Below are 27,231 nucleotides of genomic sequence, written 5' to 3' on the forward strand. Positions count from 1 at the left end.
CCCACACTTTACCCCTATAAACCCGACAACCCGCAATTTAAAACACAAGCAACCTTATAAAATCTCAATTAACTAAATATTAATAAATACTAAATATTCATTGATTTATTATAATTAAATTACTTCCCACCCTATTCTCCTGTAAACCCACAACCCACTACAGAACTTAAAAATGCAAACTTTTATTAAAATAAAATTAATAACTTCTAAAAGCGGAACACATATATTAAAAAACATAAAAAATACTTACACAAAAAAATCACATACATTTAAAATATATACTAAAATACATAACACTAATTAAAACATCGATATTTAAACAACTATATATTTGCAAACGATATTAATGACTTCTATATTTTTAAAATCAATATTTTTTAGCTTAATGTCGATATTCTACCACAATATTCTTGATGTTTATATTTCTGTGTCACCATATTTAAAACTCGATATTAGTGTAAGTCGACATTTTCAACTCCATATTTTGACTGAATACTCATGATAAGGAAAGACAATCAGACCTGTGTAAGCCATCGAAATGGAAACATGTCTTTAAAATTTGTCATAGTTTTAGCATGAGAAGGGCACTGTAGTTAAATGGCCTTAATATTTAATAATGTCCCTGGAACTTAACACATGTATTTGTAAGGCACACATTCACCCAATAGTATTTTGACGCTGAATATCAGATGTTTATGGTTACCCAGCTCAATGGTACTCATTTTATTGACCTCAGAAGGATGAGAGCCTGCGTAGACCCGCCTGGATTTAAACCTGTGACCATGAGGTCAAAAACAGTTCCCCTACAGTTGATGCATTGGTCCACTAAGCCACCAGACCCAGCATTAACATGTCTCTCCAGCTCGGGTTGTCTTGAAGCTCAATTCAGTAAATGCTGAAGCTTGGCGACATCATCTAGAAGAGATTTTTCAGCCTGCAAAAATATGAGGTCAAGAGTGGGTCACCTCTGGTGGCCAAAGCAGCTCGCCCAGTTATTAGATGTTTTCAACAGTTTGCCTTGGTTGAGTTTTCCGCTGTGTATTTTACAGAGCTGAGTCTTTTTCAGCAAGCTGTAGTGATTAATGTCAGGGCATTAGGCACCAGCTATTTTTCTGAGAAGTTGGGAATTTTTCTAATTCAAAAATTGCTGCAGATTTGGTGAACACATCGACCTTTTATATGCAAAATCTCTAAACTGATTAGTATAATTTCCAAAGCCTTTTGGCCCTCACTCGTCACTAAACTTATCTACTCCACCTTTTCAGCAGTGTGACATTTCAAATATTGGGAGAATCAATTTGTGGCTTCACTGGATATTCAGAAACAATTAATTTCAGTCCTAGATGGCTTTTGCCTTCAATTTCTGTAACTATCCTCTTTCTCATTAGGTATGAATCCAAGGTCAGGGTCATCAAGGAGTCGGAAAAATGGAACGTGACCTTTCACCTTGCTTGCACCAGAGGTCAACTGCTGGACCACAGAGAAAGAGAGTTTTTCCCATATTCTGTAATGAACACCTTGGTTTGCTTTCTTCATGAGATCAACATGCAAGAGATTTCACAAGATTAACCATCTGCATATAGATAGCTCACCAGATGCTGATACAGTGAACAGTGTGCATTAGCAAAACTGTGAAAAGGTAACACTGGTTAGACTTTTTTTTTATTTTTAAAGATTTAATCTATCAACATTACAGATTTGTTTTCCCCACGCAGATAACCTTGCACTCTGAAATAATGGAATGACTTACAGCTACTTACAAATATAAGTTTCGAATTAGCAATCTTTGAATGTACAAGGCTGAATAATAACTTTAAGTTTTCAGTTTCTTCTGTGTCGCAGCACAGAGGCAGAATGAAGAGGCCATTTGGGCTCTCAAAGGTATTCTGCCAAGGCCGTTCGCGTGGCATAGGCCTTGTCGCTAATGAATGTTGAATGTTGCTCCATTGTTTTTGTCCTCACAGCATTCTTTATTTGGTTTTTCACAGACAAACTCCCAGGTTAGGAATTTGCTTGTATAAAACAAAAAAAGCAATGGCCATGACTCTCCGGGGTGTTTTTTCCTGCGCTTCATCCCCATTGTTTGTTTTTACCTCCAAGGGTTCACATAGCACACCTCGGCAGGGAAAATATGAAATGGGAGGATAGATAAATGGTGAGGACGCCCAAATGCATAAAAGCCAGTGGTCATGAAGGCATGCAGGGCCACATCAAATGAAACTTAGATGAGCTGCAGAGGAAAGAGAAATACAAATGCAAACACTTTTAAATCAGGGAAATTATGAATGTGTGCCCTGTTCCTGTGAGTTATAATCATTACAAGAGCAAGTCAGCTCACTTAATTATCTACCTTCATAATTTTCACAGGAAGCTTGGGCTCTGCTGGGGTTTAGTGTTTTTGAAGCTTGGGTCCTGCTGTGGTTTAGTGTTTTTGGGTCAGGAGAGTTGTGACAAACAGCTAGAGAGTTGGTTGAAGTGGAAATGTGAGACAATCAAGCACCTAATTTGTCAACCACATCAAAAAACAAAGGAAACAACCAAGGATGCACATAGTCGCAGAAAGTCCCAGCGGGATTTTAAAACCTGCGAGTAAATGGATTTCACTTCATTTACATCAATTGCAAAGGCAAGTAGCTCTGCAAAATAAAAAGATGAGAATGAAACAGCTATTTACCTGCATGTAAATGGGGTAAAGGCAGATTGTAGAGCCAGCTCATACTCTTGGATCCCACCCACTCCAAGGGATCTCCCATTCACCAGCAGACACCACCAAAACGCCTTTGGTTTAATAATAATAATCATCACCTCTTTAATTAGTTGGTGTATTGCAGTTGTACATTTATTGTAAATGTGCAATGTTACATTTACATTCTGCCTTAAATCCTCTGTGAGCACAAATGAATACATTATTTTTTCTTTACCTTGTAGTATGTATTGTGGCAATTTTGTTTTCTGTTAATGATATTTGGCTAACATGTTACTGTTGTTTCAAGAATGTTTTTGCTATTTTACCAAAATGCATTTTCTAAAAATAAAGAAACACATTCATTGTTTATGGTTGGAGGGCTTGAAGGACTTGACTTCCACATCCTCTACAATATGTTTGTAGTGTGGAGAATGTAGAGATCACATCCTACCTCCCAGCAATTGAGAAGTAATTGGTAAATGCACAAAAAGGATTCCCTGATCAAGTACCTTCCCAGCAGGGAGCTGAAACACTCCCCCCGCCCCCAGCTGGGGCTTCATTTTTTATTCAATGATGCACATGATGGTGCTGACATTGTTTAATGGGGGCAGAAAGCTCACTAGTATCCTGACACTTTTTCTAGATCAGTGGGGTAGGGTTTACAACTTTCTTGCATCAGGCCTCATTCCCTTTCTCATGGGTTTATCCCAATATTACGGCCCAATGAAAAAAAGCCTTCTTGATCACCACAGAGTATTTTTTCTTTGTTGTGTTGGAGCTTTCCTCTTAATGCATAGGGCTGCAACCCTCCCACCCCAAACTTAGGACTCCCTGGGCTTCAGATTGCCAGGTTTACTCCCAATCTTCCCACCTGAGTTGGGCACAAAGTAAGCAGGTACTATTACGTTTGTATGAATGGCATTAGAACAGTCCTTCTTGGGATCAGGCCTCATCACCCGTGAGCTAGAATATAAGCACTATTTTATTTATTTGAATGGGTATTTGAATGAAGTGTTGGACCAGCCAGCCCTTTTACCACAAGAGCAAACTTAACACCCTATTAAATATTTGGCGGTCCGATCATCCTCTGACAGGGCAATGGAGGTCCAAACTATCACATTTTTAAGTGCATGTCGAGCTGGCGGTGAGCCGATTTTGGAACAGAGGAAGTTTAGCCCAATCTGCCAGGTCCACAAACGTAGGAACTTTTCACAACACCAGGGATTATTTGTATCTAACTGGGTGATAGATAGGTCAGTCCGTAATGGCATCAAGCCACACTCTCCACCCCCATGGCAATAATCTCTTTCTGCTCCCATGGGCAGGCAGTTTGGAGGACTGGAGAAACTATTCCTTAAAGTCAGTTTCCTCTCACTGTCACTGAGGGATGGTTGCAGTATTTGGCACACAGGGAAATCTACCAACCACTGACATTTCTTAAAACTAGTTAGCAAGGGGGTAATCCAGGGTGGTCTAGGTTTGCTTAGATTCCAGTATGTTGTCTTACCCAGAATTCCCAGAAAATATAAAAATCTTGAAAAGCCCACTTTTTTCTTACCTTTCCATTAAGGATGGCTTCATTATTCAATCCTGGGGGTGGTCGACACCCAGGCAATCATACCATCCCTGGACATTTCCGAAAGCTAGAAATGCAGGAGAAGGCCGGGGGTGGTTTGCATTGGTCAACAAAATATATGTATTAAGGTGCAGTTTTTCTCTCACTTTCTTTTGGAGCGGCAGCAATATTCAGAATTAGATTCAGTGGGAATCCAGGGAACCCTGTGAAGCCTGGGCATTTCTGAGCACTATAGACTCAGCGTTATTTAGGTGGTATGGCAAGGAGTTTTTTTATTTAAAAAAAGAATAATTCAAAAACCTTTATTGACATATTCAGCATATACAAAATACCCTTTAGCATCAGATCAGAGCATCGTACGCAGCAGGTCATTAACAGGAGATAGATGTAATGATAATCCAATCATACACAAACCTAATTCTGTGCAGCACGGCTATGGCACCATAAACAACATGGTGCTAAAGGAGATGTTGTCACCACTGTAGAGTTAGGGGCAGGCGCTATCAGAGGGGGAGGCAGGGACATGGAGGGTGGCATTCACTGACCAGCAGCAGCTGGAGCCGCTGGGGTGTGCCGGCGGAGAGCGCGGGGGAGGCAGCATGGCTCAGATGAGGATGGGAATGAAGGTATGTCACTAGGGGACCCCATATGTCTATTGGACGGGATCGCGCAGGCAGTAAGTCCCAAAATTCGGATAACAAGGTATGACATCTCGAAGCGTCTTCAAGCCAGTGAGCGAACTGAGGCGCCGGTCTATGACCCCAGCACATGGCCACCCTACTCCTAGCCAGGACGAGCAACATTGCAATCAGGTGTCGAGATGAGTCTGGGCAAAATTTGTCAAAGCCCAGCACGCACAACGGTGGGTCTGGCTGTACTGATGCAGAGACAATATCAGAGATGGCGGCGCATACCGCCAGCCAGAACTCCGACACCTTGGGGCACAACCAAGCTAGATGAGTAAAATCCGCAGCAGGGGCAGCACAGCGCATGCAACTATCATTAGGTATGATTCTCAGTTTATGGAGCTGAGCAGGAGTACGGTATAGCCTATGCAGATATTTAAAATGTATAGGACGAAGCTGATTATTAGGTGACAGTTTCTTCGTCTGGTTGCAGCAATAAAGCCAGTCAGCCTGAGCAATATCCATGTCCAAGTCCTCGCCCCAAGCCAAGCGTGTGCGGTCAGTAGAGATGGAGGTGGACGATAACGTGAGGGCATATCATTTAGTCAACAAGGAGTGGGGGATGTATATATAAAATCAAGGGCAGGCATCGAAGGTGGAGGCTGGGGGAACGTTGGATGCAACTCCTTGCAAATAACTCGCAGCTGGTAAAAAAGCAATGTGTCCATCGGACCAGAGGAAGCAGGGAGAGAATAGAATGTGTCACTGGGGTAAAGATCCGCCAATGTCGTCAGCCCCAAGCGGGTGGCATGTTTAGACTAGCCGGTTGGTTGGAGAGGAGGGAAAGCAGGATGGAGTATGATCAGCATGGCGTTAGCCGATAACGCTGGAGCATTGGAGAGACGGCTCAGTCCGGACAAGGCCCAGTGCAGGGTCTCAACCATGTCTACCTCAACCCGCGGACGACTCGCCGGGACAAACAGAGCGGTGGTCAACAGCTAGGGATTTGCGATGTCAGCCTTAACCGCCACATGTGGCTGATAGGGAGAGGGGTGAATCCAGAAATGTAAAAAACTGGCCTGGGCACTTACTGCATAAAGCTTAAAATTAGGAGCGCCCATACCGCCTACCGCCATGGGGAGAGTGAGGATATCGTACGCAATCCTGGGCTGTTTGCTAGCCCAGACAAGAGAGATGATCAGGTAACTAATTTTACGAAAGAAATGGGCAGTGAGAAGAATTGGGATATTTAAAAAAAAAAGAGAGAGGACTTTCGGGAGGACCACCATCTTGGTAATGGCTATGCGGCCAGCAAGGGACAGTGGGAGTCGGTTCCAGTGAGGTATTTTAGACTCTAGCCAGTCAACCGCATGCCCAAAGTTGGCCCTCCAGAGGATGATCCAGATCCCTGCTCAGCCAAATACCTAGATAGCGAGTGGGGCCCGAGGCCCAAACAAAGGGGAAATCCGGCGTGAATGGTTTGTTGGCATCAGTAAAAGGGAACAACACTGATTTGCTCCAATTCACCTGTATGCCGAACAGTCCACCAAATCGTATTATCTCTCGCACAAGAGGGCTGAGGTTGTCTTGGGGGTGGCGGACATACAATGTAATGTCGTCGGCATACATGGAGACCAGGAGGGAGCGGGACGAAAAACCTATGCCCTTCTGAGTATGGTGTTGCCGGAATCTGGCTGCAAGAGGCTCCATTGCGATGGCGAAGAGCATGGGAGAATCCCTGCCGAGTGCCGCGCTTGATCAAAATAGGATCGGAAATCTGACCATTGATTCGAAGACGAGCGGAGGGGCGAGTATAGAGGAGAGATATCTTACGTATGAACATATTGCTAAATCCAAGACGCGGTAGAAGAAAAAATAAAAAAGGCCACTCCAGTGTATCGAACGCCTTGGTGGCATCGAGTAGAGCGGCCACAGCGGGGAGGCTAGGATTAATTTGATGAAGAACCGAAAAAATAGTCCTAAGGTTGTGCAAGGTGGCCCGGCCAGGGATGAAACCAGACTGATTGGGGAGAGCAATGAGGGGCATGAGGGGAAGAAGGCAGGAGGCCAAAAACTTTGCAAAAATCTTGTTGTCAATGTTAAAGCGCGAGAGGGGGCGATAGGAATCACGGCAATCAGCTGGTTTGTCCGGCTTAAGGAGTAGCGTTATCATCGCCTCACGGAGAGATTGAAGGAAGAGGCCATTGTCAAAGGAATCGTTATACATGGCAGCCAGATGTGGCTCCAGGAGCGAAGCGAAAGTCTTATAAAAAGAGGCTGGAAGGCCATCGAGACCGGGGGCCTTATCGCTAGGTAGACTGTTTATGGCAGCAAGTATTTCTTCCTTAGTGAAGGGCACATTCCTTATATTCACAATGATAGTCTTCAAGCCAAACCTACAAGAGGATATCAAAATATTGTTCAAAGGCCTTGCGCGAGGGAGGGGAGCTGGCGGTATAGAGCTGCGAATAGTAGTCCCCTAAATGAGACTTGATTTTGGCAGGGGAGGTGGTCCTAGTGGGGCCACCATCTCGGAGAGCCGCAACATACGACACAGCCCGGGGGAGACGTAGGAGGTTGGCCAAGGTCTTTCCAGGCCGATCGCCTTCACCGAAGCGACGGGCTTGGGCCTCTCTACCAAGGAAAGTGAGTTCCCTGTCGGCCTCTTCAGCAAATTCAGTATGTTTTCCCACAAACGCGCTAGGGTCTCAGGCCCGGGGTGGGCCATCTGAGGGGCATCCAAAGCCTTGATTTCCGATTCCAGCTTATCCAATGTGGAGCAGATGGACCGAAGGGCTCCAGCCTGTTTGGATATACACTCGCCACGGATTACTGTTTTGAAGCCTTCCCACAGGATGGACACAGAATCCACAGAACCGACATTTAAATCGAAATAGTTGGTAATCGCTGTTTGGATCTCGTCACAAAAGATGGAATCACGGAGGGCATTCGGAGGAAGCCGCCATGTGAAAGCACGCTGTGGGGAATAAGGGAGACCGATACAGATTTGGACTGGGGCATGATCCGAGAGTGTGCGTGCCATATGAGTAGCGGAGGTGAGCCAAGTGAGAAAATCCGGCGAGGCGATCCATAAATCAATACGGGACCAGCAGCCCCGTGCTCCAGTGACGCAAGTGCCCTCATGGGCCTCGGGCCACATGTGACGCCAGGCATTATATAGCGAGTTATCCGCGAGTATGGACTGAAGGAGGGCAGTGGCATGAGGGTGAAAAGAGTGGGGGCCTGAGCGGTCCAAGGCTTCAGAAATGGTGATATTAAATCACCCCCCCAGAGAAGGACCACCGGGCCCAGGGAAGAAATGAGGTGCCAGATATGAGTGAAGAGATCGGGATCGTCCAAGTTGGGGCCGTACACTGCAGCAATTGTCATGGGTTGGGACAACAGGGAGCAATGCAGAATCACATACCATCTGTCAGGATCCGTAAGAACCTGAATTGTTTGCCAGGGGAGCCCCCTACATATCAAAATGGACACCACCCGAGAGGAAGAGGAATAAAAAGAAGAATGCGATTCACCCCAGTGGCGCGAATGAAGTCTGGAGGAGGTCCCAGGCAGCAAGTGGGTCTCCTGCAAGAGACAAATGTCTATCTTGTGCCGTTGCATGTGTGGTATGGCAAGGAGTTGGGTGCATTTCCTGCTCAGAATAAAAGGCCCAACTTTCCATTAAGAGTGGCTGCAGTATTCACGCCCGAAGTTGGCCGACATCCATGTTATTGTGCCACCCTTGGGCATTCTAAAAACTAGAGACCCAGGTACTTCAAGGGCAAAGTGACCTGCATGAATTCCTGCATCCTTTCTACCTAACAATGCCTTTCAAAGTATGGGTAAGGCATCAGTTTTCTCATGTTTATGTGCCAAGATATTTAGGAAGTTCCAGCGAATGTCAAAAGTCTTTAGATTCTGCATTTTCACATTTTACCTTACAAAGCAATTTTGTATGGTGGCTCTGCTTCTTGGCATAGGAATGGATCAAAACTGTGATCATTTGAAGACCAGTTTAACAATATATTCACTTCACATGGTTGCAGTTTTGGACCATTCCAACACAATACCATAGGCCCTCCTACATTATACCCCTACCCTGATTCTTGCCATTGAAAGGAGATACAATAAAAATAACTGAAGAAAAGTGTTATTTATTGTGTTTCCAGTGGTCAAGATATAATACTCAACGCTGTAACAATTTCTGTGAAATATCATGGCATGTTATCAATAAAAAGAGTTAAAAAAAAAAAAGAATTTTAGTTACATCCTCTATTGTCATGTATTATGACCATTGTAAAATGGATGAAGATTGCTCACAGTGTGAATTCTGGCATAGCAATGCAGCAGCAGGTAGTCGGGGTAAGCGTGACAGTAGGCATTTAAACTGTCATTACGGTAATTTAAAAAAACCAATAGGTCCTCTTACATTTGCGCTTTAAAGAGGAATGCTGAGATGTCTAACGGCAACAAGTCACTGAGGCCTACATTTATTTTTATAGGAACATTAGGTACGTAATTTCTCCCTTAATTATTCTATAACATTGAACCCCGCTCTTTTAAAAGCGTATTAGAAGCATGAGCTATCATTAGTTTTAGAATGTTGAGTAGGTTAGGTTGCAAATATAGATTTTTGAAAATTAATAATCCACCATGGAATATTTGTTTAACTGTATGCACTATATGTAGCGACGGTCGCTGTGACAAGTGTTTTTAAACTGGTATTTTAAAATGTTATCGTAATATAACAAGTCATGTAAATTATATATTGCATGAATTAGAAGCGTGCTAATGCTGGTATGGAACAATAGCTGAAAAAAACAAACTGTAATTTGGTTTTTTTATATAGCGTTTTACACCGCAACCCTAAACAGGGTAGATCAACAAGGGGCAAGTGGTAAACTCCTTGTGCCGCATTGCCTGTGTCCTTGGAATTCCAAATTATAAGTAAATAAAGAATTTAGGGGCATATCAGCGACAACCGGCGATAATTATCACTAAGCGCACTTAGCGCTAGGATAATTATCGCCGGCTAACGTGGATTTTTATCGCTGAGATAGCGTGCTATTAGCAACGCTTATCTCAAAAGCGATAAAAATCCTAGCGCTAACTGCCAAACGTGAGATTATCGCTGGAAACCCAGCGATAATCTCACGAAGATTGGCGTTAGCTTGATGATAGGGCCTCACATACTTAGCCATGATATCCACCTTCCATAGGATATCATGGCTCAGTCAGTCCTGAAGCAGGCTTAAGGAAAGTAGCGATAACAGGGGTTATCGCTACTTTTCTTGCCGCTATGCTTCATAGCGTGGGGCTGATGATAGGAGAAATTTCACTTAGCGACATTTCTCCAGTCATGTCAGGTCAGGTACGCCCACTTTGCAACTCATTAGAGATGCAAAGCTGGGCGTTAAGAATCCGGGCGCTAATGCAAGGTTTCACGCGATAGCGTGACATTGCTGATTAGGCGATACCATTATCGCCGCTTTTCGCCCGAAAACGGATGCAAAAGCGGCCATAATTTTATATCGCCACGTTGCTGATATGCCCCTTAATTTGATGGGAAGCTAACTAAAACATTTTTATTTTCATCTGGCACCAGCCTTATGTCATGCCAGAGTCTGATCGTCAAAAACGTGTTTTTCTAACCAGCGTGTGGTCGAAATATATAAAGAAACCACTTCTCCGGCGAAGCAGATGGATTTCTAAATGATCTTGGGAAATATCCTTATAAAATATTGAAAGGTGCTTTGGCTTGGAACGGCTTTTGAAGATTCCTATTAGCGACTGCACTATTAAAAGAATCAGTAAATAACTAATGGGTACACAGTTCATCTTGTAATTTAGGCTTTCCTCATTCCTTTCATTTCAGAACATTTCTCCTATTTACATTCTTACAGTTTTGCGCTCAGGGCCGGACTGGGAACCCAAAGCCACCCTGTCAATTTTGGCGGACCAGCCCTGCCCCCTACATGTGTGGGGGGGGTAGTGAGGGAGGCGTGCAAGTGTGAAGCACTGCTGCTTGTGTTACTTGGGGATGATATTGCAGCACCACTGCAAAACCACTCCTGCAAAATTGCCCCCCACCCTTACAGCCTCCTGGGGAACACCCAATGCCGGCTGCGGCAAGTTTTGCAATCAATTGTCAATTTGAAAAAAATAATATTTAAACAAATCTTTGGATTTGATCACTGCTTCTGATTGTGATCACATTGTTGAAGGAAAAGGATGGGCTAGAGGAAGCTATTAAACAGAAATATTCAGGTTGTATTTGTTTTTGGATGAAGAAAAGAGGCTTGTTCCTTCTGACAGTATAGGTTCATGTTAGGTAATTTGAGAATGGTTCAGAATAACTCAGGGTACCGAGGCATTTAGGCTGAATGCAGAAATCAGGCCCTTACTCAAACTTCAAAATAAACAAGCATTGACAAAGCCAATATTTCTGGCCTTAAAGAAATGTTCTGTGGTGATGTGAAGCATTACATGTAAATAGCATAGAAATGGATATGTATTTGTTTGGAAGCATAACACAATAATGGTGTATGTCAAAAGGTCAGATGACAATTACACTCTCAAGCCAGACCAAAACATCTATGTGGGTTAATGACCACCTTCATCCCATCATTGCTGCTGCTAGAGAAAAACACAATAAATTATCTAGTTATCTAATACACTTTAATAGCATTTTAAGGTCATGTGTGTGGCCCTGAAAATTCAAGCTCAGGCATCTGGATAAATAAAATGACTACAGCTGCGTGGATGGCAAACACATTTTTGTGGAAGCACACAACCTCTGCCTAAACAAAACATGTACTCCTGGCTTCCAACATGTGGGCGGCGCCAAAGTCCCTCTCTGGTGATGCTCACATAATTGTCCGGCGACAGCTACGCTATCAAGCCAGACCATAAAAACAAGGTCAGATTACAAAGTCCACATCATATTGGACATTTATCAGACTGCTGGAAGAATGACATTTTCAGTTACAGAATGGTGCAAAATGTTGTGTTTGCATTAGTCAATATGTGCAAATTTAGTTGTTCTGCCAAGTGGTCCGTGCAAATTACAATTAATAATTACCCCGCACCAGTACAATTTATGTAATCTGGACTAGTTTTCTCGTTATGTAACAACTTCTATAGCAAGTGGCTAACTAAAGCCTAATCAGTGCACGTTTCGAACTGCAGGCACAAACGTATTGCTGAATATGTGTGCCCTGCAATAGATCTTGAAATGTAACTTTTGGGTGAGGGGGTTCAAAGAACATAATCTTAGATCCTCAGCACCCCACTGTAGAATGAGGTTTGTACTGGGACTCACCTCTTTCACTGTATTAGAGAATACTGCATTGGTCAAATATGTTTCTGACTGTATGAATGCAGAAGACTATATTTAAAAATATATATTTGTAAAGACACTATGAGTGCTAACATACGTTCCTCAATCAGTATTCGCAGCAATGCAATCATGAGGGTACATCACCTACCATTGACAGAAATGCTGTCCTCCATGAACAAGTTACTGAAAATCACAAAAAGAGATGTTTATTGCATTTATGACTTAGCTCCTTCTCTAACCTATACAAACTCAAACTATGTTCTAAACACCTAGGCTATAAAGACTAAAGAGGCAGTCCTATTTGAATTCCATTTTAGAGGTAAAGACAAGAAACGTTTATCAAAGATTAACATTAGTGATTAGTCCTGTTCTTGAAATGGAAGGTGGATAAAAGTATCTAGCTGGAGATTAGAAATTATGTTGTTTCTGCAAACCTGTTGAAGAAACAAATTTAACATATAATTTGCTTATGTCCTCAAATGCTTGACCCTCATAAAATTATTATGCTCGCTTTATTTAGGTCAGTGAAGAAGGCCACCGTATGCTGATTTAAATCTACATCAAATAAAACTACAGGAAGTTTTAGTTGCAATATCATTTACATATTTGTGACTTACTGAGAAATTCCATCTGACCCTCTTTATTAGATCCAACCAGCACTGTTTATTGGTGTTTTACTATCTCATTATCAAGAAGTGACAATGGTTGTGGCCTGGCTGCTTATTCAACACATCTGTGCAGAAGCACATTACTCAACTCATAGTTGTTCATACAGTTGCTTGTTCTAAGCTGAAATTCTGTAATTTCTTTTGTGTTGCTCTCGGTACCAGTCATGGCCACATAATATTTTAGGGGTTGGAGTTACTCATCTTGCAATGTATGGAAACAACATCAATCTATTAAAAACAGCATTTGCATGTTTACTTGATAATGTGTTAAGATTGCAGACTACTACTAGTCTATACCTAATATTGGTGTTGAGTGTTTTTCTACATGACACTAAGAATTGCAACTTCATACAAAGGTAGTTGGCATAAATGTGTATCATCAAGTATTCAAGAAACTGATTAAAACTGGGCAATCTCATATTTTCTAATTTAGTTTCTGCTCAGCATTTCAATGCCATTTATTGTGTAATCCCACTTTATAAGTTAATTGGTGTTGGAACTGGATGCAGTCAAAGAATAAACTTGCATTTTGAAACCACACTTAGGGCCTGATTATGACGGCGGTGAACCCGCAACTACAGCCTGTCGGCACCACCTGCCTGATTAGGATGCTGGATCCCTGCCAACCTTTCCATGGTGGTTCATCCGCCATGGAAAGGCTGGTGGGGATGAACTTTGCCCCCGGACACTTTGGTTTTCCATTTGGGTGGCACCTATGGTGCCCCCCCACATTTCCCTGCACCATGTGCCAGCCTTTCCATGGTGGTTCATCCGCCATGGAAAGGCTGGTGGGGATGGAATTTGCCCCCGGACACTTTGTTTTTCCACTTGGGTGCCACCTATGGTGCCCCCCCACATTTCCCTGCACCATGTGGCAGGCACCGCATGGTGCCTTGCACGTAATGCAGGGAAATGTAACACGTGCCATTTTTACATTGCGGTGGGTGCTGCTGCCAGCAGCACCTGCCGCAATGTAAAATATGGGGAGTGCAACCACCGTGGTGGCGGGCACATAGTAATTCCCACTGTGGGACTGCCGCCTTGTAGGCAGGTGGTCCCACTTCCTGATACAATTGCGGACTGACTGAAGTCTGTCGGCTATCGTATTCACCCCCTTAGAACCATGGGATCCTCCTGTTGCTCTGCTCTTTGTGGTGATCGCACTGTTTAGAGAAACTGTGTTGTGATGCAACGCTGTGGTCTCTGAGGAAGTAATGCTATTTGCATATAGTGTAAAAAGTGCAGTCGCAGGAGTTTCTCCTGCAACAGTGTTCATACATACCAAGAGAGCCATCACTTAAAATATTGGAAAATGGGTCTGTGGACCCTTCTGTAACACTAACAGCAATGAAAACTGAAAACACATGTTGCAAAAACAGACAGTACACCATTTCTACACCAGGTGCATGTTAATAATATATGCTAAATGCTGATCACTATTAAATTCTCTGCAATATATAAAGCACTGATGTGTTATGTTGGTTAATGATGATTTATTAGATCACTGCAAGAACCTGTATGAATGAATCTGAAACTGTCAAAGCACACTGCCACTCGCAATGGAGCATCCTGGTGCTACAGTTTTAAATCCAATAACCCAGAAGAGAGGGAAAATAAGAGAGAAAGTGATGCTGACTAGATGAGGGAGTAACAAGTGCATCGGGTCAGGAAAAGCAAGGTCTTTAAAGACTTTTCGAAAAGAGCTTCAAAATCTATGAACCGCAAAGGACTGGGTAGTTGGTTCCATGCCTTGGATCCTAGTACCAAGAAGGATTTGCCACCTCGGGATTTAAGTCTAAACAGAGGGAGCTTGAGAATATTAATGTTAGAGGATCTCAAGGATATTTGGGTTGTCTAGTGTGTTAATCTTGCAGTCAAGTAAATAGGTCTGATGGCTTTGAATGCTCTGAAGACCAGTCAAAGGATTTTAAAGAGGATCCTTTTGTGTAGCAGAAGCAGAAGTCCATCTAGGGAGTTTCAGCAAAAGTCTGTCTGCCGCATATTGAACCATGTGAAGTTTGTAGAGTATTGGTTTTGGGGATCATGCAAAGAGATTATTACAGTAATCAAGTCTGGAAGCGACAAGAGTGAAAGCAACAGTTTTTCTGGTAGCTAATGGGAGGATGTCGAAAAACGCTAAGGATTTGGTTAAGCTAAAAAAATAGCTTGTGGGCGGAAAAAGAGTGAGTTGTCGAATTTCACGCCTACATTTCTTGCAACTTCTACTGTGACGGGGGGGGGGGTACCCAAATTGTCCACAATTGGATTGGAGAAAAACAGTTAGACTCGCCAAATAACAGGATCTTCATTTTATCTGTGTTGCATTTTAAATGGTTTGATTGCATCCACAGGACAACTTCAGTAAGGAAGTTTTTGAAGTATAGTTCTGTGGCAAGGGACCCTGTGAAAAAATTAGCTGCGTATCATCCGCATATGAAGTCGTAGCAATTCCAAAAGAAGCTAACAGGGAGATTAGGGGGGTAATGTATATATTAAATAATACCGTTTTGATGGTGTTTTTTTAATTCTGCTTAGAATTCACAGTCTAGGCATTCAATTCCAATAATTGGCCATACCAGTTTTGTTAGGTGCACCCTCCACATATGAATCTTTCAATTGACGATAACTGGCCCATATCCCCCGGGTATAAAAAACATACTTGAGTACAGCAGGGACTGCTACAGAAGAACATTTCTTCTGAAATGTGGGAATTTAACCACACAGATGAAGTCATAATATTCCTTGTTCTTTGGGGGCTGTGGAATTAATAATTATAATTTTTTAAGATGTTTGGTGACTGAAAGTTGAATATGGTGTATTCATTGAAAGTAATGAGTTCCTTTGATGGCTTACCCTACTCTACGAACAGCAAGGTGGAGACAGTTTATGGCTTTTGGTAAAATTAGATTTATCCTTTATGCTTCACATTCACATGAGCAGGAGTGCATTATACACAACAGGCAAAGACCCAAGATTCTCTCCTCCTTGGAGAAAAAACGTTATGCCGCTCTCTCATATAGCTCTAGTTGCACCATGCCTCCCTGGATGTGTATGCAAGAAAATCGCAAGTCCTGAATAATTCAGAGCCAACATATACTTGAAAAAGTTGCACAATTTAAACACCTAATAAGACTTTCAGAACTTCAAAAATGAAAAGTGATGCAGATAAGGCTGGGGTTATCTTACACAATTACTGACAATCATCGCATAGCATGCGGAAAATGATTATTTTTCAGAATAAATGGCAAAGAATCTAGCCCGCGCAGCCAACTCAACGATATCTCGCTCTAACATGGTGGTTTAAGCCATTTAGATCCCCAGCACATTTCTGAAATAAAAGATTATTACTGTCAAGCATCTTTGTAGACGTTTATAGATGTAAGTAAGCTGTGTTTTGCAGTTACAGGTTGCTATATCATAGTGCAGCGGCGCCGCTGGCTGGCTTTCATCACAGCACCTCTAATTGGGGTAAATATTGTAGGAGTATTTTTGTAGTGTTCGCATTTTCCTGATGTACTCTGTTTAGGGCAATTTTGCCAGTTTGTATATGTCCTAATAACCTATATTTATCTGTACTTTGTGCATTTTAGTGTATGTTAGCCTGGGAGACTAAGTGATTTCAGCTCTCCTAGGTTTGACTTGCCTATAATTTTGTGTCCCTTTCAAATTACTATATGTGAATTCTCCATATTCAAGTTATTTATGAACTAGCAATGCAAGCTGATGATACAACTGGTTATTACCTTGTCCTATTTGTAACCTGTTCCTAACTTTGTCTTGTTTGTGAACTGTTCCAGTTTAAAAAATTCTTTAGCTATTGGATTCGATCACATAAAATGAGAAAAACACAACACAACTATAAAAACAGAAAGCAACACAACAGTAAAAATACACTTTTGCAACAAAATCACACGGCAGTGATACAAATAAAACAACATATCACTACTTTGAAATCTCAACACAATTAGAAAACTGCATAGAACATCACTGAAAAACAACCTAAACAAAAAACTCAACGCAATAATGCACAAAAATATCACAATATTGCAAGCCAAAATAACACTGCAGTATACAGCAACATAATTACTCAACAGAGCACATCGACAAAACAAATTTGCTAACACAAAATTCCACAGTACCACAAGAAAGTTCTTTTGCAACACCACACCAACATCGCCAAAGCAATATAACACAGCAAGACAAAACAGAATTGTGTGGCTTGATGTTGAGGTGTATATTGGTTGCTTAGACATTGTTGTGTTATTGTGTTGTTTTGTTGTGCTGTGATACTGCTATGTGATGTTATTATTGTAGTGTTGCTACACCTCAGCTGAAGTTGCTATCGATGACCATGCCCAAATATTTTAGTCGCACATTACCACCTCCACAAATCAGCTGATTTACGGTGGTTACACACTTTTTTCGAGTTTTCTGAATTAGGTGAAATATTTACTGGGTAACGTGATCACTAATTTGCAACAATAACTGTTGGCCAGACTGAGTAACAAAACGTGCCACAAAGTCTGCTGTATAAAAAGCAGGAAATACATCAATAAATTTCATGAGGTTTTTGATAAAACAAAATTACCTTCCAAATCATGACATAAATGCAGCAAACATTCCAGCTAACATGAAGAATTTCCTTCTGATGCAGCTGTACCCACATGATGTTTAATGCTGAATTTGACTTAACATGTTAGATCCTTCTCATAAAAAGTTCTATCATGCCCAATACGTTCACCACTGCCAATGGTGTATGCATGACATCTTGATCCTTTTTATTTCTGCACATCATAAGAGGCATTTTATTTAAAGTATATGAGACACCTATTTGTAATAGGAAAATATGTCCATTTTACCACTTGTTTATGTCGGGCTATGTTTACTGGTGGGCCACCATCATACCAAATGCAGAAAAGCTGATCATTACTTATTTCTTTCATTATTTGCATTTTCAATTTATACCAAAGAAGCTGCCACTCACCACCCCACATGGATCATTAAATCACTTACCAAGCTGCAAGACAGACTTACAAAATCTGCTTTACTGTCTCACCTACACAGCCTCCAATTGGCTAATAGGGCCCAGCTTAGGTGGGCCATTGAAGAACAATGAGCATTTTTAACTCTTGTTGTTCAATGCCATTTGTTCAATGCCTTGCCCAGGCAGTTACCCTCAATGCAAAACTGCTCATCTGCATCTATGTGTGTCTATCTGTCATTATCTCTCTGTCTCTCTCCATCTGCTTCTGTCTTTTCTTATTTTTCTCTCTTTATGTCTTAGTACATCTGTTTCTGTCTCTATCTTGATTCTTTCCTTCCTGTCTCTATCTATGTGTTTCTAGCTCTTCTCTATGTAACTGTTTCGATCTCTATGTATCTCAGTTTGTATGCATCAATCTATATCTAGATGTCTCTAACTTCTGTCTCTAACTTCTGTCTGTCACTATTTCTCATTTTATCTATCTCTCTTGCTATCTCTTCTTACTGTCTGTCTCTATACATTAGCTATCTATCTATCTATCTATCTATCTATCTATCTATCTATCTATCTATCTATCTATCTATCTATCTATCTATCTATCTATCTATCTATCTATCTATCTATCTATCTATCTATCTATCTATCTATCTATCTCTCTCTCTCTCTCTCTCTCTCTATCTATCTATCTATCTATCTATCTATCTCTAGCTTGGCTAATTCTAAATCTCTCTATTTCTCTAGCTATATCTATCTCTGTTTTACTCTATCTCTCTCTATCTCTGTGTTCTAGGCACCGGTTCTCTCTACGACGAGGTCTCCTAAAGGGTCTAATACTCTGTAGTTAGGTGGGCACTGTTAGAGTTAGGAGACCTTCTGCTTTTTTCCCCCAGAAGCAGGCAAATAGGAGGCCAACTGCTTGACCCTTGGATAACAGATTTAGTCCCTGGGTGCGAGTAGGAGTTATGAGCCACTGAGTCTTTAAGTGAGTCATATTGTTCCAGTAGGAATCAGAATTCTATTTTTTGTTTTGCCTTCTTATTCAGTTGAAGTGTTTCCAGTCCTGGAATTTTCGGAAGACGTGGGAGTTAGTATGTCAGACTTATCCTGTGCTTTAGCCCGTGATTGAGGGCGTTCTGCCACTCCATTCTATATTTTCACAGTTCCCCAACACATTTAGCAGCACTTCCTCTTTGCCTTACTTTACATTAAAGAAAAGCAGACCCCTTCTGCACCAGACCGGCCTTTCTTAAAGCCTATTAGCTACTCCCCACTCATTGCAGCTCACATATTACATTCAATTACCATGTCATTGGTGCATTTTCTGAGCCATTTATAATGACTTTACATGAAAGTTAAACAGACCAATTTGATTTTACCAATACCATTTTAGGGCCAGAGCACATACACCGCAACACTGAATAGGAGTGTCACAGTGTACAGAGTCCTAATGCCAGCACAAGTGGGGTATAGAAAAAGACATAAGATCTTAGGAGTGACCATGCATGTTTGTGTCTCTATCTTTATCATCTGATTTTCTGCCTCATCCATCTCATTTACTCACTTTAAACTTTCACTTACTTACAACACTATTCTATGTTAACAAAAATGATTAGATTAGCTAACACAGTTTTGCTTTTCTGCACTTTTTAAGTTTTTGAAAGTCTACTTTTCATTTAGACATGTATGCGTAGTACTAAGAATTTGCACTTTCAAACTATTACACTTAAGGAAATTAAAACCAAAAAAAGATGCAGATTTATTTGCCATTTGAACCTTTAACAAGCAAAAAAGATGTTTAAAAATAAATTCAATTTTTGCTAATGCATATTACAACAGCCAGTGGAGTTACAAAGCAATACACAACATCACATTAAATCCACTGGTAAGGCCAGGCCTTTTGGCTTTACCACTGATTGTTGAATTTAGTGTTTATTGCAAAAAGTAATTTCCAGCCATTGTTAAAAAATGCAAATCAGTTATGGAGGCGATATTGTAAATGTATGCCTTAGCATAAATAGCTATTCAGTTATACATTTTAAAAGTTCCCAAATCATGAAATGTTTTCCTTTTGATATTGATGATATAAAACTATATATTTTTATTTTTTACTGAAATGAAAATAAATATTGCTCTGAATTGGTGGTTTTACTTTCTTCTTTTCTATCCCATATTTGTTCATTTTTCAGATGTGCTGAAACAGTTCACCTATGTCACATGAGATTTCTTGCAACTATGTATCTGGATACTCATGGGCTCCATAAAAAATGTATTTGAGACTTTGTTACTGCTATTATTGTTAACTAACATCCTGTTTGTTGGAGGGGGAGGCTTCTAACACCTTGTTACTTGGCTGCTTTGCTTTCCAGGATGACCAAGTGCACTTCAAAGCTACCAAGTAAATAGGATCAATAATAATTATCATTCCACAATAATCAGTTATATGGTTATTTAAATTTAATATTGGCACCTATATATATATTTGAAAGCAATGTAAGTAAAATATTTGGAATCGATAAGTCCTATCAAGCTTCTTTCCCTGATAAGCTGCAAAAATATGACATCACTACAGTAGCTACAATGTAGATTTTAGAGACAACCAAGTTTTCTGCATTTTCTGCGCATTTCATAGTTCATGGTGATGCCCAATATTGGTTCATGAGGGACATATAATGCAATATGTTCAGGATATTGTCACTAGATACATTTATATACATCTAAATATAAATTTAAGGTTCGTATGGTGAAACTATGTCAAGGGACACTGTCCTTTTGAACTAATGTTGAGAATCCCGCATCAGCGGATCTCTCCAGTTAGTTAACGTTTTGAAAGTTAAGTTTGGCTTCACTCTTACAGGTATTTAAGGCATATGAAGGCACAGCACATGCCCGTTATCTTTATTATGTAAGGTTTGACTTTGATTTCTGTACCAAATAATAATGAAAAGCTTAACATTATTACCACAATCTTTTTCTTTTTGCCAGACATGCTTTATATTTTTTACCACACACCGTACCAAAGGTAACAATAGCTCACTGTTTACCCCATATCTTAATATCTCATAACTCAAGAGTAAAAGTGGGTAGAATGCTTCATCCCATCCACAGAATTTGAGGAATTTGTCCATTCAAACATGGATTTCCGACCAAATTCCGCCATTGATGGCGTGGTGGAATTTTTTCCCGCGTTGCTCCAAAAATGCAAGTGAGATTTGACATGTCGGTGGGTGTGAGCGGTTGCGGTCAAAGAGCTGCTTCTTGAGTAGATTTGCTGCAGCTCGAGTAGATTTTCTACTGGAGCAGCAGCAAAACCAACTCAAATAGCTGAGCGCTCTTGGGCACGGCAATCGTGCAGTTTGCGCTGAGTTTTCAGCGCTCCTCACGCTACTGGTGCTAAATTGCAGCACGAGTGGTGCAAGCAGTGTAACAGGCATATTTTCCATCTGTTGGGGGAACTACACAGAACCTCGCAGAGTTTATATGTAACTCTGTGGAATTATGTGAAGTGAAACTCCGTAAGTTCCACCCACCCCTGCACAAGAATATTTTTCTGCAATTCAAATCTTAGGTACTATTCGGTTTTGTATGTATGAGCTTCACACAAGTCCTGTTCAGTGAGTCTATATAGGATTCCATGCAATGCAACACCCAAAGTAAATGCGAAATTCCAATTGGCATGAACAGATGTGTTATGATGCGTCTTGACAATCAAAAGACCTCAACTATTTACGCAAAAAAGGGTGTCTTAGGCATATAAGCATGCTTGAGATTTGATTTTGTATTTCTTTTTATTGAAACAACAACTTGTCACTTACTTTGAAAAATGTTACATCACAAAAGCTCGATGAGACCCTAGTATACCATTGGATAAGGCTCTTTTGTAATACAATAGCTGATTTCCCTCAAATCCTCCACCCCCATACCCTCCCCTCAGTCATCTGGCTATGTTGCTTCATGCTTGAGATTGTTGATTCATGGACACAATGTATATTTCAAGAGCTGAACTCCCAAAGTAGTCATCTGCGTCCTATATAAGTTACAAAAGAGCTTCACTAAGGGCATTCTTTTTTCGTTTTGTAAAATATGGCTTGTGTTGTCTGGTATGAATGAATCCATTCCTGTATGTACTAAAACACTAAAAAATACTAGAACATTTTAGATTCTTATGGATGAGTCACCTAGCTTTTTATCTGATTCTTTCCCTTTAAAGGAAATTAATTAGGATCTCTCCTCATACCCAAACTCTGAGCCTTTTTCAGACTAGTGACTATTCATAATCCTGCATGTATCACAACTCGTGGTTTATGCAGGTATTTCTATATGTCCTACAAATGCAGTGAGTTACTGTAGTCTAATCTGGAACCGACTGTGACGCTCCAATTAGGTTAAACACTCAAAGATAGGTTGTCAACAAGATAACCTCCAAACATTTCCTTTCACCCTAACAGCAGACTTTGTCTAAGATGTCTGGCAAGGATTGTGAGTGAGTTTGACTACTGAATGCCAGGGAAGTTTTAGTACCATTTAAATTTAGCCAACATTGCCCTGTCCGGATGTGGTAATTTACAAGGTATGCCAGTACATGTTGTATTTATTTCATGGCCCACCTGATTCTGAGGAGAATCTTCATACCGTTAACATGATAATACAGCAGTTTGTTCCCACTACTCATTTGCAGAATGCTTCCTATAACCATTGCACATAAAAAGTTATGGGATAGGTCCCTTTGCCATCATGTAGAGTATAGTTTGAGGTGAGGATAAATAGCTTTTCTGAAAATTTTTAGTTTGTTACTTAACACTGAAGGAAGGCATGACACCTCTTCAGCCCAAGTGAGGTATGATGCTGGAGGGGGGGGGGGGGGGGAATAACTCTCATTTAAATCAGTTGTCTTGCTGTGTGGCAAAATATGTTTTTTCGGATTCCTTAGTCTATTAAAAGTAGTTATATAATCGCCATAATATAGATTTGTCTCTATCATACTGCAAGGATTGATTGTAGCACAATTTATCATCAGTCATACAGAAAGAAATGGTCATGCAAACCTTAGCTACTGATTTGAAACTGGTCACTATTATTACAGATCCCTAAATGTATAGACATAATGATATACACTTCAACAGCAGCAGGGATATTTAAATGCTTCAGAGTGCTCAAATACTACAGTGATATTGCTTATATCATATTAGCATTTATAATGTTCCTTGCATTGATCAAGCAGGTCAGAGTCTCTCAGTGCATTACACAGTTGTACGTTAGGTTGCAAATCGCTTCCCACAAATATATTTTATTAATTTGTAACCAAAGAATCACAGCAGTGATATTGTAATATTTTTTATACACTTGTACGTGGTTTTCTGTTGTATTTCATGAGATTCATTTAATATATTGAAAGTTGTCAATGATCATACGGACAAGTTGCTGGTGAATATCAAATTTTATGTCCTGATGGGGGCCCGCAATGGGCCCCCAAAGTAAACACTGCATGCCTTTCCATGGCGGAGTCTCTGCCATGGAAAGGCATGAAACCGCCAACATCATAATATGGATGGTGGTGCCTGCAAGGCACTGCCGCCATATTGTAGGCATTTTCCGCCCGGTTGGCTATCGTGACAATTGCCTACCAGCGGAAAAGCGGCTGACGGTCTTTCCGTCCGCCGCTGCACCCCCCGCCATGTTAATGTGGTGGGGGTAAAAGGCCGTCCGGCGGGGTGTTTTGGCAGGCGGATCGGCACCTCCAGACGGGCAGTGACGATCTGCGTGCCATGCTAATGGGCCCCTAAGTGTGGTGTTACAGACAATGCCAGAAATTGTGGTTCTCGAAGCTTATAAATATAGGAGTTTATAATTACAATTGTAGGCGTGTAGTCCCTTTTTAGTGTTTATGATCCCATGAGCGTAAATTTTATCTCAGAGAAATGGATTTGCTGTCTTGAAGAATGGTGAAACATTATATTAACCATCAAAAGTACAGCATATGACTGAATGCAAGTCTAATGAAAGTAGCTTCAACGAGATTGTGACATTTAAAAACTGAAATTTCTTGAGCCTGAGACTTGACTTGAGAAGTAGTGTGTTAAGGTGAAAATACAAGAACAATATCTTGGTTAAATTAGAAATAAAGGACATATATGACTAGTACTAAATTTGCCAGGTACTCTAAGAATAAAAAAGCTAAGGGGTAATGTCTTTCTGTTATACACTTGTACAAGGAAGCAGGGCTCAGTTAATACACTGATAACATCCTTTATCAAGTTCACTTGAAGGGGTGACAAAAACAACATAATAGTTGAAGCTCTCAAGAGAGAAATCAAGACTAGGGAGAAGCATTAAAAGATCTGACAAAGTAATGTAACAATCACAGGGACATTTGAACAAATTCATGATCTGCAAAAAATGCTAGAGTGGACAAATACTAAAAGCAATGGGGTACGTTTTTGAAGACGAGAGCTGCAGAAGCCCATGGGTGTAAATAAGTAGGCCTAGGTCCATGAGCCTACTGGAAACAGAGTAGAGCCAAGAGACTGGTGCGAATCATATGAAGTTATAACACTGTTTTGTTGTTTTGTTCGCAGTCAATAATTACTTATATCTTATTGTAAGCTTAATATGAAGCAGCACCATGGATGGATACGCTGAAAGGAAATATTTAAACAGAGGATGCTTTTCTGTGCTCCTCTGTATCCAGCATGTTTCTCTCATCTGTGCCATGTTATTCATGCCAAAAGGGACAGATAGTACAACAAAGAGAATGTGCAGAGAGTGAAATAACAGCAAAGGAATGAAAACCTGTAATCAAATGTCAATACATTGAGGGGCAAAATAAACCTCTTAAGTATAGCCCAGGCATAAGCTCCAAAAACCAGAAACACTGGTTGCATTTCCCTTTTTATCCATGGTATCATCCCTTAGCCATTTCAGCAAGATCCAACCCTCCTCTTTGCTCACCTCTCTGCGCTGTGGATTACAATGTATGATGAACATTTGCACCATTGACTATTCTATTCCCAACCTATTTCTCCCCTTGTCTCATTTATCACTCCTCCCAAGCCCTTGTGGCAGATGGCAAAGTGAACAGAAGAGAGGGAAGTTTGTAATCATAGCCAAAGAATGGAAAGCAGTGACCAAAATATAATAAGATTGAGGCTGGACACATAATCAGTAAGCAAAAGTACAGTGAAGTAAGTAAAGCACAGTGAACTGTAAGACAGCTCCACTACGCCAATGCCCAGGGTATTGTCCGTTCTCATCTTCTACAGTTATAGCAGACACACATTCTTGTCCTTTTTTCCTCTCTTCATTGTGATGTGTAATTTGTGAAGACATGCTTAGTCTCTGATAAATAATAATATATTTTAATGTATTGTCTGGAAAAACGGCTACGTGGATATTGAGAAAAATACTTTGAAGATTTCAACTATCACTGAAGGAAACAGAAAAAAACATAATTCCATTGATCTAGAACATTAGTGGACTTTTTTTTTTTAGTTTAAAAAGCTTTATTGAAATAGATAAAAAAACAAGGGTACAACAATACAATTCTGGTAGGAAAAAAAGAGTGCAGAGGATATCATGTATTACAAGAAAACCTGGTAAAAATGAAAGACCTAATATTGCAACAAACATCTAGAATAAAAGAATACCCATGGCTATGAGGAACATTGATGAATTATGTACCAAAACGAATTAGCATTTTTAAGATTTTATAAAGAAAGAAAGAGGAAGAAAAATAGGTAAAAGGAAGAAGATAACAGAGAGAAAAATTAACATCTTTATCAAGCGGTATAGAAAAATACATCCAAAAGGAAGCACTGTAAGGTTCCAAGTAACATGAGTTTAATAATACGCAATCTCTGTAAGAACAATATAACAAAAGCAAACAACATGGAGTTCATGGCGGTTGAAAAACAGAAGAACGGTCCTGGTTGTGTGCCACCAGGGAAGATAAGTAATTAGTGAGTGGAGGCCAATAGGCCTCTTTTCGAATGAGTTGTTGAGAAGAGGTTATAGAAGATCTGTCCAACCTATGATGATAGCAGAGGAGGTTCCACCAGCCAGAATAAGAAACCTTGGTGGCATCCTTCCAATTAGAGGTGATAACCTGGAGTGCAATGGCAAGCAGGAGGTCCACAAACAAACCCAACTTATGAACACCAAACCATTTGGCAGAGTTACTACCTAAAAATATGGAGTAAATATCAAACAAATAAGTAGTAGAACAAATAGAGGAGATTGATTTGCATACCTGTGACCAAAAAGAGGAAAGAGAAGGACAAAGCAAAAAAAGAGTGTAAATATGTACCAGGAGAAGTGTTAGAGGACCAACAGTTAGGAGAAGTGTCAGAGCTATACTTGGAGATAGAGAGCGGGGTTAAATATAACCTCTGATAGAATTAATAAAGTGTTTGGGTAGTGCTGGCATTGCAAGAGGTGTGTTGTATTCGTGTCCACATGGAGTTCCAAGTATCTATCGAAAGAGTATGCTGCAAATTAGATTCTCATAAAAGTTCAGTCTTGGACTTAGGACGGGTGGGGAGAGAAAAATGAAGGTATTTGTAGATATGTGAGGCCTGAACAAGAGGGGAAGCAGATCATGGTTTGCATAAAGGGTCTAAAGAAGAAGAAGGGGAACTGGAGAGAAGAGAGAACTGTTGGGATAAGAGTATTCGTAAAGAGTGGTATCGAAGAAGAGAGGGGGCAGATAAGCAAAATTTAGATTGTAGTTCTTGAGGAGAAAGGAGGTGAGAGCCCTGGAATATATGCTTAACCTGAATGATCCTTTTAGCTATCCAATATTTCCAAAAAAGAGTAATATTTGAAATTCTAATAGATCGGTTATGCGATAAAGGTGAATCCAGAAAAGCTTGCAAGGGGTAAAGGAATTTATGAAGAAGCGGATTAAAAGTTGACATAAATTGAGAGATAGTTGGGGACTTAAATACACTAAGAGAGTGGGAAAAATTAGCAGGCAGGGAGAAAGGGAGGTGTTGAATCAAAGAGTCCTCCAATATGTGCCAGACCGATAGAAAGGGTGGTGGTTCAGAAGAAGATAAATAAGGTAGAACTTGACGAGTTAGAAAAGAGGAATGATATTGTCAAAAATTGGGAAAGTTGACACCACCCTGGTCCATAGGAGCCAACAAAGAAGACAGAGAGATGCGATCCTTCCGATTGTTCCAAAGGAATTTACTTAAAATACTATTGAGAGATTTAAAGAACCTTAAAGGGAGCCTACCAGGTAACATAGACGGAGTGAAATTAATAACAGGGAGCATCATCGTTTTAATAGAGTCTAGTCTACCCCACCAGGATAAAAATAGAGGAGACCATTTCTCGGCCATATGAGTCACTT

General features: G+C 40.7%; 1 protein-coding gene across 7 annotated transcripts in view; it reads left to right on the forward strand.

The window, feature by feature from the left end:
* The window catches only part of LOC146867489 (heparan sulfate glucosamine 3-O-sulfotransferase 1-like), a 604,489-nt gene that overhangs the window by 437,023 nt on the left and 140,235 nt on the right, over positions 1–27,231 (forward strand). The window contains exon 4 of one of the 7 annotated variants that reach the window (XM_085606184.1): positions 1,389–1,639. The exons of the other annotated variants lie outside the window; for them this stretch is intronic. The gene's annotated coding sequence lies outside the window, so the exon portion shown is untranslated. The remainder of the gene's footprint in view (positions 1–1,388; positions 1,640–27,231) is intronic. 7 annotated transcript variants of the gene reach the window in all.

The sequence above is a fragment of the Triturus cristatus genome, chromosome 1_2 (genome assembly GCF_964204655.1).
Source record: "Triturus cristatus chromosome 1_2, aTriCri1.1, whole genome shotgun sequence".
NCBI lineage: Eukaryota > Metazoa > Chordata > Amphibia > Caudata > Salamandridae > Triturus > Triturus cristatus.